Below are 10,000 nucleotides of genomic sequence, written 5' to 3'. Positions count from 1 at the left end.
ACAACCTTATTTTTGTATCCTGTCCTATCGCTCCTGTACACCCTCTGGACCTACCGAAGAGGCGATGCTTCTGGCATTTTGCTTCAGCTCGGTAGGACGACCTGAGGATGTAATTTTACGATTTCTCGTGGAATGATCACTTCTTCCAGGAGAGAGACCCCTCTGTGTGCGCCCAGCACATCACAGAGGTGATTGTCTCTGGAATGGAGGCACACATTCCACGTACCTTGCCTTGGTTTAATCACGCTTGTTTTCCTGCTATCAAAGATAGAGGGGCAGCTAACAAAAGGAACCTGAGTCTTCGCACTCCTGCTAACCATGATCTTTATATTTCTGCCCAGAATCGGGCCAGATCTATTCTTCGACTTACCAAAATCTCTTTCATCAATAAAAAAATGTCAAAACCTTTATTTTTCTAATTCTTCCCGGGACTTCTGGCATCTAGCCAGAAACATCTCCTCCAATTACACTTCTTCATCTTTCCCTCCTCTCCTTAACCCTGACGGCAGCACCACCGTCTCACGCTTGTTCTCGTGCTATCAAAGATAGAGAGGCAGCTAACAAATGGAACCTGAGTCTTCGCACTCCTGCTAACCATGATCTCTCTTACTCTGGAACAATCTTCCTTCATCTGTATTTCCTCCTGCCTACGACTTGAACTCTTTCAAGAGGAGGGTATCAGGACACCTCTCCTCCCGAAATTGACCTCGCTTTCGGCCACGTCTTTGATTTATTTTTGTAGGAGCAGCGAGTAGCGGGCTTTTTTTTTATTATTGTTTCCTTTTTTGTGCCCTTGAGCTGTCTCCTTTGTTGTAAAAAAAAAAATCTACCTCTAAGGCTGAACTCTTCTCTCAAACTTTCTGTAAAAACTCCACTCTGGACGATTCTGAGCATATTCCTCCTACACATCCCCCCTCTGACTCTTTTAAACCTGTTATTAAGATTCTTAAGAACGATGTTTTCTATGCCCTCTCTGGCCTCAACTCTCAGAAGGCTTATGGACCTGATGGAGTGCCTCCTATTGTCCTTAAAAACTGTGCCTCCGTGATGACACCCTGCCTGGTCAAACTCTTTCGTCTCTGCCTGTCAACATCTACCTTTCCTTCCTGATGGAAGTACGCCTTCATACAGCCTATGCCTACGAAGGGTGACCGCTCCAATCCCTCAAACTACAGCCCTATAGCTTTACTTTCCAGTCTATCTAAAGCTTTTGAATCAATCCTTAACCGGAAGATTCAAAAGCACCTTTCCACTTCTGACCTTCTGTCTGATCGCCAGTATGGTTCCGGAAGGCGCGTTCTACTGGCGATCTTCTTGTTCTCTTAACTGACTCGTGGTCATCCTCTCTTAGCCGTTTTGGTGAAACCTTCTCAGTTGCGCAAGACGTATCGAAAGCTTTCCATAGAGTCTGGCACCAGTCTTTTCTCTCTAAACTGCCCTCTTACGGTCTCTATCCTTCTCTCTGTTCCTTTATCTCCAGTTTCCTTTCCACCCATTTTATCTCTGCTGTGGTAGACGGTCACTGTTCTTCTCCTAAACCTATCAACAGTGGTGTTCCACAGGGCCCTGTCCTAACACCCACTCTGTTCCTCTTATACATGAAAGATCTTCTTTCCATAACAAACTGTCCTATCCACTCCTCATACGCTGCCGGCTCCACTCTGCATTATTCAACTTCTTTCAACAGAAGACCTTCTCAACAGGAATTACAAGACTCCAGACTGGAGGCTGCAGAACCTTGCTATCATTTCCGATTGGATTAAAAGGAAATGTGTGTCCTTCAATGCCCCCAAAACCTAATTTTTCCACCTATCAACTCGACACAATCTTCCAAACACCTATCCCCTATTCTTCGACAACACTCAGCTGTCATCTTCTTCAACACTAAACATCCTCGGTCTATCCTTAACCCTAAATCTTAACTGGAAACTTCATATGTCTTCTCTCACTAAATCAGCTTCCTCGAGGTTGGGCGTTATGTATCGTCTCCGCCAGTTCTCCCCAGCACAGTTGTTATCTATATACAGGGGCCGTGTCCGCCCTCGTATGGAGTATGCATCTTACGTGTGGGGGGGGCTCCACTCACACAGCTCTTCTGGACAGAGTGGAGTCTAAGGCTCTTCGTCTCATCAGCTCTCCTCCTCCTACTGATAGTTTTCTACCTCTTAAATTCCGTCGCGATGTTGCCTCTCTTTCTATCTTCTATCGATATTTCCACGCTGACTGCTCTTCTGAACTTGCTAACTGCATGCTTGCCCCCTTCCGCGGCCCCGTTGGACTCGACTGACCACTCTAGCTCATCGCTATACTGTCGAAACCCCTTATACAAGAGTTAACCATCATCTTCACTGTTTCTTCCGTTACACTGGTAAGCTCTGGAACACCCTTTCTTCGTCTGTATTTCCTCTTGCCCTTAACTTGACCTTTTTCAAGAAGAGCGTATCAAGACACCTCTCCACCCAAAATTTACCTCTCTTTTGGCTACTCTATACTATCTCTTGTTGTGGGAGCGGCAAGTAGCTGGCTTTTTTTTCTACACTCTTCCTGTTGCCCTTGAGCCGACTCCTTTGTTGTAAAAAAAAAAAAAAAGAAGTGCTAGCTTAAATTCATCTACGGATTCTTTAAAAGTTCAGTAAACTTTCCCTCTAAGAAACTGCACAGAAAAGTAACCTCATTGTGCATCACAAGAAAACCACAAGAAAGAAAACCGGTTTTTCCTTATGGATTCGTGGATTATATACCGTCGGGTTATGGAGTGACTAAAATTCCCATGTTGATATACTTAACTTTATGCATATAAAAACAGTTCAATGAGAATTTGTGTTACTACCATGCACCTCACTATGAATTTACTCGTGTTACCATGAGCCGTATATTCGAAACCAAAGGTTTCCTTACACCGACTAAAGGTCCTTAGACTGTTAAGGGGAGATGCTCAAACGCGTATGATACTCAACAGTCGTTTTGGAAGGCTTAAGATTTATAGGGTAATCGGCACCAGTCTTATGCTACTTTATTTACCCAAAGGGAGGCTTATAAGATGTATTAACCATTCTTTATTTTGCTAGCCGCTTTGCCAAATAATGTTATGCTGGCATAAGCCTTCAGGGATATGAAACTTGCTATAAAAATATCTCCGATATAACAACAACCTCTTGTGGCATGGGATGGCATCCACAGGCATGGGGGATGCCAGATGTTGACAGCAAAACGCCAGGAGGGAGGTGAAAGAAAGAGAGATTGAAAGCAAGGAAGGGGTAAAGCGGGAGGAATCAAAGTGAGAGGGAATAGGGGAAAGGAGAAGGAAGGGAGGTGAGGAGGGCAGAACTCGAAGGAGTGGAAGGAGGTAAAGACGGAAGGAAGGGTAGAAAGGAGAGGAAGGAGAGGAAGGAGAGAATGATCGAAGGAAGGAAGGGAAGGAGGGAACGGAAGGAGAGAGCAAGTGGAAGAAGGAAAGGAAGGAAGGAATGAAGGGAGGGTAGGAGGGAGGAAGTTGAAGGCGGGAAGGAAGGAATAAATGCTGAATGAAGGAAGGAACCATCTGCTTTGGCGACATATGGTAGCTGGTGAGGCAATAATTATCAACTGCAGCCAAAAATAATACCGCCAATTTGTTCTCTTTTCCAGTTTCAACCAAGAATGTTTTGTCCTGTTAAAAAAAACATCAGCTTATCCATTACTTTCATGTGACTGCTTAAACATCACTGAATTCTTGCCTGGAGAGTCATCGGGTGGAATGACTATTTGTCGCCCAGACACTGGCCAACGGTAGGCCGAAGAAAGCAAGGCGAGGCTTCGTCCATCGGCCTCACTGAACTCACTTGAGCTGATCGTTGCGGTAGAACCCTTCTAAGGGAAAGTTTTGAGCATACGGACTCAGAGCCGTAGATCGGGAGGATTCAACTCCATAGACACTATTATGCATTTATGCTGCTTCTACTCCTATGCACCTCCTACCCATCGCTTCTGCCTGAACACAGGATTAAGATCAAGGCATAAAAGAGGTGATATTTTCTTTTATTATTTTTGTTACAGTACAAGAAGCAACTTCAGGGCAACAAAAAGAAAATGTAGAAAAAAGCCCGCCAATCGCTGCTTCCATAAAAGTGAAAAGTAAAGTGTCCAAAAGAGAGGTCAGTTTCGGGTGGAGAGGTGTCTTGATACACTCTTCTTGAAAGAGGTCAAGTTATAGGCAGGCTGGAATACAGACGAAGGAAGGCTGTTCCAGTGTTTACCAGTGTAAGGGATGAAAGAATGAAGATGCTGGTTAACTCTTGCAAAAGGGATTTGGACTGTATAGGGAAGAGCTTGAGTAGAAAGTCGAGTACAGCGACCGAGGGAGGGGCGGAGGCATGCAGTTAGTAAGTTCAGAAGAGCAGTCGTCATGAAAATATCGATAGAAGATAGAAAGAGAGGCAACATTGCCGCGAAATTTAAGAGGTGGAAGACTGCCAGTAAGAGGAAGGGCCTTAGACTCCTCTCTGTTCAAGGGAGCTGTGTGTGTGGAGCCCCCCCACACATGAGATGCATACTCCATACGAGGGCGGGCAAGGCCCTAATATATGGAAAGCATCTGTGCAGGGGAGAAGAACTGGCGGAGACGATACAGAACGCCCAACCTCGAGGAAGCTGATTTAGTAAGAGAGGAGATGTGAAGTTTCCAGTTGAGATTTAGAGCTAAGGATAGACCGAGGATGTTTCTTGTTGAAGAAGTCGACAGCTGAATGTTATCGAAGAATATGGATAGGTGTTTGGAAGATTGTGTCGAGTTGATAGGTGGAAATAATGAGTTTTTGAGGCATTGAAGGACAACAGTTTCCTCTTGTAGTGGGCTTCGCTACAAACCCAATCACGACGCGAGGGACGTGGAGTCTATGCGCTAGATCCATGCTGATCCTGTAGCACCCTGTAAATAGCTGTATATATATCTTACTAATTAATCAGTTGCTGTCAGAACATCACCGTGTTTAGTTCTCCCTCTCCTGAACTAAGAAGTTGGACTGCCTGGAGTAGCACCCGCTACATTGGTGACCCCGGAGTGACGCAAGCTGCTCCCTCGCCTCTCGTCACAATTGATACGCCCTCCACCATCACTCTCGCAGACCCCAACCAGCCGCAGCCGCACAGCAGCGGCGGGCGAGAGCAGAGGACTGCTCGGGGTGTGCGTACGATTAGTGCACACATTCACATGTACATTATAATATACACCTTACACAAGTCAAGCTACCGACCTTCTCTACGATCGACGCACATATCTGGTTCCGGCGAGCAGAAGTACAATTTCGCCTCAAAAGAGTGAGCAACCCAACCTCACGGGCAGACCACCTCTCAGCAGCTCTCCCAGACGAACTTTTTCCACGCATCTCGGAATGGTTGGAAGCCAAGGGCGACGCCGCCATCGAATACGACGCCCTGAAAACCTACCTACTTCAGCGTTTTACACTTTCCCCAGCAGCGCGAGTGTCACGGCTCCTCCAGGTCTCACAACAACCCCTTGGCAACCAGAAACCTTCCGACGCCCTCCTCGAGATGCGAGCCCTGGCAAGGCTCCCTCCAGCCACCGACGGGACGTCTCGATGGGCCATGTGGCTCCGCCGCCTCCCCGAATCCATCCGCGCTGCCACTCCCAACGCGGAGGAAATCGACGAGGATGACCTGCAGCAACAGGTAGACAGCCTAGTCGACGCACTCACGGCTTCAACCCGCTGCATCAACGCCGTGCCTTCCGACACCCCACCATCATTCCAGGATGACGAGGTCGACGTCGCAGCAGCACACCGCCTACCACAGAGAACCGGACAAACACCGGCGCAACTGTAGCACGCCCCGCGGGCACGATCAGAGTAGCAAGGGCCCAAGAAGTAGTTCACCGAGCAGCTCTACTACTACCACGCCAAATTCGGCCCCAAGGCAAGAACCTGCCAACCAGGATGCTCTTGGCAAAAAAAACCGGGTAAGACGGCCGCCATGCATCGCGGCGGTCCCCACCGGTGTTAACGCCTTCTTCCTCTCCGATCCTGCAACGGGGGTGCGTTTCCTGGTCGACACTGGTGCTGCCCGTTCCCTCCTGCCAGCTGCACGATGGAAGAAGCCCCATCAACCGGCGTCCAACATCCGACTCGCCGCGGCCAACGGCACACCTATTCCAACGTACGGCCGTCGTCACCTCGATATCAGAATCGGCGGCCGCACATTCGGATGGAGTTTCATAGTGGCAGACGTCACACTTCCCCTTCTTGGGGCAGATTTTCTAGCCCACTACCAGCTCCTCGTGGACGTCGCCAGATGTCGGCTGGTGGACGCAGCCTCCCTTACCACCACCCCTATCGCCGCCACTCCCACCAAGTTCGCCCTACAGGCTGTCGAGGTGACAGACGGCTTCGCTCACCTCCGCAACACCTACCCCGATGTTTACAAGCCAGAACTCCGACAATAACCAAAACAACCGGCAAAACATGGAATCTACCACCATATAAAGACATCAGGCCCCCCGTTGTTCTCCAAATTTTGTCGTCTGGCCCCTGACAAGCTCGCCGCAGCAAAACATACCTTCACCGAGCTCGACCATCTAGGCATCTGCCAAAAGGCGTCAAGCCCCTGGGCGTCACCACTTCACATCGTTACGAAGAAGGACGGCTCCCTCCGGCCCTGCGGGGACTATAGGCGCCTCAACGCAAGAACAGAGCCAGACCACTACCCACTGCCCCACATAGCCGACATCACCTCCTTCCTCCACGGCGCCAAAATCTTCTCAAAATTGGACCTACTGAAGGGCTACTACCAGGTCCTCATGCACCCGGAGGACATCCCAAAGACCGAAATCACCACGCCCTTCGGTACCTTCATATTTAATTACAGCTGTTTTGGCCTCCGAAACTTTGGTGCCACCATCCAACGGATGATGGACGGAATCCTCGGCGACTTATCGATCGACTCAAGCCAGCATACCATCGAGACGACGACCCCCCTTCTGTACAACTCTCCAGGGCGGGCCGTCCCCTCTCACGTGCAACGGGACGTTTTTTGCTGAGGGGGGAGTATTGTAGCGGGCTTCGCTACAAACCCAATCACTACGCGAGGGACGCGGAGTCTTTGCGCTAAATCCATGCTGATCCTGTAGCACCTATATATATATATATATATATATATATATATATATATATATATATATATATATATATATATATATATATATATATATATATATATATATATATATATATATATATATATATATATATATATATATATATATATATATATATATATATATATATATATATATATATATATATATATATATATATATATATATATATATATATATCACTAATAAATCAGCTGCTGTCAGAATATCACCGTGCTTGGTTCTCCCTCTCCTGAACTAAGAAGTTGGACTGCCTGGAGTAGCACCCGCTCAGTGTTGCCACCTGCGGTACAACTGTACCAAAATGGTACATTTTTAAGCTTATGGTACTGTGGTCCTACATTCCAAAATAAAGCCATTTTTGGTACAATTTGCATGGAACGGTACAATTTTCCTTGTCAACGGTACAATTTGAAGTTTTGCTTGAAGAATATCCTAAAATGAAAAAAAAAAAATCATAATTTACTAAGAAAAAGAGTAAAAGAAAAAACATTATACTTTCTGAAACTCAAGCACAAGTATTAAGTGATTTTGAGCCTTGTATACGAGTGGAGTAATGGCAGTCGCGGTGTCCTGTTGAAACCAAAGTCACTTATACCAAGTGACTTTGGTTTCACTTATGACTTGAAGTCATAAGTGACTTTTGTCGAAACTGCGGACGGGAGTGACCGTCACGGCGTCATGGGAGCCTCGGGAGTCGGGGACCGTGGGGACGAGACGGGGAAGGGGAGAGGGTAGGTAATAATAATGATTTTCAGCCATTTTTAATGTTAATGTTTTTGTTATATCAACACATATGCCAAGTGTCCAATCTTTGTATTTTCACTAATGATAGACAGTATGATGTTGTCCTGATGTTGGACTGCAAGTATTAATCGGGAGTTAGTGGGGCTGCCCCTGAGCCTTGTAAATTAACTTAGAGACAGGCCTGGGGGTCACTCACTATGATTATATATGTTGGCTTGCCCTTCAATAGCACTATACAGGCCACAGGGCCGGTGGGAGCTGGCTGAGTTGGTGAGCTGGCTTATAAATACTGGTACCCCTTCTTGCATTCTGAAGGAGCACCCTCATTTTGCCCAGAGATTTTAACTTTTGGTGTACCCCCTCCTGTCACACTCTCTACATTGTGTTGCTTACAGTATATAATGTACTATTTTCATAATACCCCTTGCTATCACTGGTGGCTGGCATTGAATATTGCTTATGGCCAGTATATATATATATATATATATATATATATATATATATATATATATAGATATATATATATATATATATATATATATATATATATATATATATATATATATATATATATATATATATATATATATATATATATATATATATATATATATATATATATATATATATATATATATATATATAACTTTTTCTACTTTTGTATGCTTTGTATATTTTGTATTCTTATTTATTTTAGGAGATGGGCTGGCGCCTGGCGGGCACCTCCCATCTTTATTGTATTTTTACACAACATTAAACCTACAACTCATTAATATCAACTAAATTGGAGTAAACAATGGATGTATTCCCTTGTCGCATTGATTACCAAGAATTTGTCTGTATATTACCTTATCAACCATCATATTTTCATTAAATAGAAAGTGGTACATTTTGTGGTACATTTTTAAAATTTAGTGGTACGAATGGTACTTTTTCAGTGCAACATGCGGTACAATTTTTTTTTTTCGAGGTGGCAACACTGCACCCGCTACAACCCCAATCGGAAATGATAGCAAGGTCAGAGTTAAGCGTTCTGCAGCCTCCAGTCTAAAGTCTTGTAATTTCTTTTTGGGGAGATCTTCTGTTGAAAGAAGTTGAATAATGCAGAGTAGAGTCATCAGCGTATGAGTGAGTAGGACATTTTGTTATGGAAAGATCATGGATGAATAACAGGAAGAGTGGTTGATAAGACAGAGCACAGTGGGACACCACTATTGATAGGTTTGGGGGAAGAACAGTGACTGTCTACCACAGCAGAGATAGAACGGCCGGAAAGGAAACTGAAGATAAAGGTACAGAGAGAGGGATAGAATCCGTAGAAGGGTAGTTCAGAAAGCAAAGAGTTGTGCCAGACTCCATCGAAAGCTTTCGATATGTCAAGCCCAACTGAAAAAGTTTCACCGAAACGGCTTAGAGAGAATGATCAGGAGTCAGTTAAGAAAGCAAGAAGATTGCCAGTAGAATGCCCCTTGCGGAACCCATACTGGCGATCAGATAGAAGATCAGAAGTGGATAGGTGCTTATGAATCTTCCGGTTAAGGAATGATTCAAAAGCTTTAGATAGACAGGAAAGTAAATCTATAGGACGGTAGTTTGAGGGATTGGAGCGGTCACCCATCTTAGGCACAGGCTGTATTTAGGCGTACTTCCAGCAGGAAGGAAAGGTAGATGTTGAAAGGCAGAGACGAAAAGGTTTGACCAGGCAGGATGTCAGCACGGAAGCACAGTTTTAAAGGACAATAGGAGGCACTCCACCATGCCCATAAGCCTTCTGAGGATTGAGGCCAGAGAGGGCATTGAAAACATCATTCTTAAGAATCTTAACAGTCAAAGAGTTTTACGTAGTTGGTAGAGTTAGGTGAGAGATAAACAGCACAGACGTATTTAGTAATAGAGTGATAATTAAGTTTTAGCCAGGTGATGGATAATTCAGAAGAGGCAAGGCCATGGGCACGAAAGAAAGTGATGTCGTTGCGTACGTAGATGCAACATCCAGATTTGGATTGAAATTTAGAATAGAAATAGTTGGCGGGAACAGAGTAGATATTGCTGTCAGTTGCTTTAGAAACCTGTGTTTCGGTGAGGAAGAGAAGGGAGGGGTTTAGA

At 45.2% G+C, this 10,000-nt stretch overlaps 1 protein-coding gene across 1 annotated transcript in view; it reads right to left on the bottom strand.

The window, feature by feature from the left end:
* Positions 1 to 10,000, bottom strand: part of LOC126996804 (glucose dehydrogenase [FAD, quinone]-like) — a 161,504-nt gene that overhangs the window by 118,076 nt on the left and 33,428 nt on the right. The gene's annotated exons all lie outside the window — the stretch shown is intronic.

This window comes from Eriocheir sinensis, chromosome 11, assembly GCF_024679095.1.
Source record: "Eriocheir sinensis breed Jianghai 21 chromosome 11, ASM2467909v1, whole genome shotgun sequence".
NCBI classification, from domain to species: Eukaryota; Metazoa; Arthropoda; class Malacostraca; order Decapoda; family Varunidae; genus Eriocheir; species Eriocheir sinensis.
The sequence above is the reverse complement of the archived record's forward strand: the minus strand, read 5'-3'. Positions and strand labels throughout refer to the sequence as shown.